We start from the raw sequence: 3,633 nt of genomic DNA, 5'->3' as shown, positions 1-3,633 counted from the left end.
AAAAAAAAAAAAATCAAAACATATCCTTATACATCACATACAGCATAAAGAAATTTGAAAGAATAATAATGTATGGACTCAATTGAAAACAAATAGAAAAAAAAACACTATAAATCCAAAGAACTGTGCCCACAATAACTCTTTCTTCAGCTACTCACAGATAAAGCCGTCTTCTAGGTGAAATCAGAATACAAAGAAGTTAATAGCACAAAGAAATCAAACTGCCTAGTTTCAAATATTAATGCTGCAGCAAATAATCTACTTCTCTGCGTCTCGGTGTCACACTACACTAATCATAGTACCTATTTTATAGAGCTTTTGTGAGAATTAGAATAATTAATTAAAACACCTCTAAAATAATACATGGACTATAATGAGCAATAAATTCTAGATACTATAATTAACATATTCACCGTTCCATTGGAAAATCCAGTTGTTTCCCCAGATATTTATCAGAGAGTATGTTCTGCTGTGCATAAGGTCACTATGAGTCGGTACTGACTCGATGGCACCTAACAACAAAAACAAACGCAATATTGTGCCTGGTCCAAGCTATGGTATTTTCAATAATTTCATATGCATGTGAAAGTTGGACAGTGAATAAGGAAGAATTGATGCATTTGAGTTATGGTGTTGAAGGAGAATTTTGAAAGCCATGGACTGCAAAAAGAACAAACAGATCCGTGTTGGAAGAAGTACAGCCAGAATGCTCCTTAGAAGTCAGCAGGGCCAGATTTCGTCTCTCATACCTCAGACATATTATCAGAAGGGATCAGACACTGGCGAACGACATCATGATTGGTAAAGTGAAGAGTCGTATAAAAAGAGGAAGACCCCCAATGAGATGGATTGTCATAGTGGCGGCAGCGATGGTCTCAGGCGTGGCAACAATTGTGAGGTTAGCACAGGTTGGAGCAGTGTTTTGTTCTGTTGAACCTAGGGTAGCCATGCGTTCATACTGACTCAATGGCACCTAATAACAACAACATGCAGTATTGAGAAAACCTAATTTTTCTGGGCCTAATATTTAGTGCTGATAAAATTCAAGAGCAGTTAGAAACTAACCACTTATAGAACTTCCGTTCCCATGTTTCTGACATTAGTAACAGTGAGCATTTGATATTCTTATGATCACTTCTTCTTTTCCTTCTCCAAAGAAACTAGAGAAGACCTTAGGGTATTAAGAACCCTGAGTAGTAGGAAGGAGCCCTTTTGGTGCAATGGTTAATCACTAATGGATTCACTAGCTGCTCTGTGGGAGAAAGAACCTGCAATCTGCTTCCATAAAGATCACAAACTCTACAGGGCAGCTCTTCTTTGTCACATCAGTCACTTTGAGTCAGAATAGACTCAGTGGTACACAAATATACTGTAGTTAAAGTTCCTTATTTTTTAGATTGAAATCTCAGGTCACATGAAAACCACATGAAATGTTTGGAAAATGTGCTGTATGTGCTCCATGTGCCCTTCTAGAACCTCTCAGCTCTGTTCTGTGTCTTAGAAGACCCAACTCAAATGAACAACATTATCTAGGCAAACTTGATCTCTGTCTTTCAGTTAATTCAGTCAATGGGAGACCCTGGCAGGGCATCTGAGGGTGGGAGAAGGGAAGGATCAGAATGTTTATTTCCTTGGCAAAGCCTGTATTTTCTATATTTTCAGCCATAGTCCCTGTCAGGCAGGTCCTCAACCATGATCCTCACAAAGTTCCAATAACCACCCTTTCCTTGATCCTTAAGACATAGGAGTGATACTAGTTTCCCCCTGCATGTTTCACCATCTCTTGTGGGGTCCCTTAATCCTTCCCACAAGCTTATGTAGTCCCTTTAATAAGTGCATTAAGTTTCCCCCTTAAGTGTTCCATCTGCTTCCTTCTGGGAATATGATGGTTATAAAGAAAAATTATTGATCCAGTGAGACACTGAAAAAAGAAAAAAAGAGGGAGGGGACATTGCAGTGTTGCAGATTGTTGGGATTTGCAGACTTTGCATTACTGAAACATGATTTTTCTCCAAAAGGCAAAATATGAATGATAGTAAAATATCAGGGCTCTCAATAATTTGCCATAGGATGTCGCAGAAATAACTATACGTCACCCCAACATTTATGCTTTCTTATAGAGTGAAGTTGGCATTGGCATTTGATCTCCACATACAGTAGATTGGAAAATTAGATTTTTCAGGCTCAAACTTAGGCTCCAAATACAACATGGTTCACAAGTTTGCTTTGAACCACAAGGTCAGCAGTTCAAACTTACCAGTCACTCCTTGGGAACCCCATTTCAGGTTGTTATGAGTCAGAACAGACTACATGGCACTTAACAACAACAATGGCATGGTCATTGATATGTAAAAGGATATGATGCATGTTACTCCCAGGTTATGATTTCCAAGAAACCGGTGTAGATTCTCCACATTTTCTTTTTCTTTCCAATGGCTAGAAGTAGAGAGCTCCAACTTACAAGAACTTCCATCTCATAAGACGGAAGGAGCTGAAGAAGAATCATCAAGTTATAAGCACTAGAATTAAAATTTTATGTGAATGACAAATGAATTTATTGTGTTAAAGCAACTGACATTTTGAGATTTCTTTGTTTTAGCAACTATCATAACCCTGGTATGGCACTGTGGGTTAATGCACTTGACTGCAAAGTTGGTTTGAACTGCAAGATCAGTGGTTCAAGCTCACCAGCTGCTCCTCAGAAACCCTACACACATTTGCTATGGGTTGGAAGTGACTCGATGACACTTAACAATAACTACAATCATAACCCTAATTAACATACCATCATTTGTCATTGTGTGTCACATGTGTTAGAGTAGAACTGTACTCCATAGAGCTTTTTTTTTAATGACTGATTTTTCAGAAGTAGGTCGCCAGGACTTTTTTCCCAGATACCTCTCAATGGATTTGAACCACTAATCTTTTGGTTAGCTACTAAGCACATTCATCATTTATATCATCCAAGGGCACCCAATTAATATATTGTTATTGTTAAGTTTCTTCAAGTTGGTTTTGACTCATAGCAACCCTGTAAAGCATTTCCAAGACTTTTAAAACTTTTCAGGAGCATAAAACCTCATCTTTCTCCCATGAAGTGGAAGGGCTGGAGAGATCGAAAGATGGGACTTGTGGTTAACAGTACAACACTTTTCGTCTGGAGCTACCGTGCTCCCCCAAAGTTAATATACAGTATATAAACTTATCTTAAGGATAAAATCATTTCCTAGCTTTCTCTTTTAAGGATATATAGTGAATTCTAATTCCTTACATCTAGTTTGCCAATGCAAATAGTCCTCATACCATCATTGTACATTATTTGTACTTTTATTTTTTTTGTTTTAACTTTCATCCAGTACTCTTACCTCCAACATATGTTACTTTTAGAAATTAAAGCAATGATATGTTTTAACATTGGCTATTCTGAGTTCAATTTCTTTCTCATTTCCTCCTTTACTAAGTTGTGTTTTGGCCTGAATTTCATAAACTTCCACTTTCTGGATGAAAATTCATCTATTATACTGTTTAAATCCAAACTTATTTACCCACTAGTGTGAAAAAGTTTCAGTTCTTTCATCAGTTGCTCCTGAACACAAGAGGAGTTGACACCTTACATATCAAAGCATTTCAGAT

Source organism: Chrysochloris asiatica, unplaced genomic scaffold (assembly GCF_000296735.1).
Source record: "Chrysochloris asiatica unplaced genomic scaffold, ChrAsi1.0 scaffold00328, whole genome shotgun sequence".
NCBI classification, from domain to species: Eukaryota; Metazoa; Chordata; class Mammalia; order Afrosoricida; family Chrysochloridae; genus Chrysochloris; species Chrysochloris asiatica.
Note: the sequence above shows the minus strand (reverse complement) of the source record.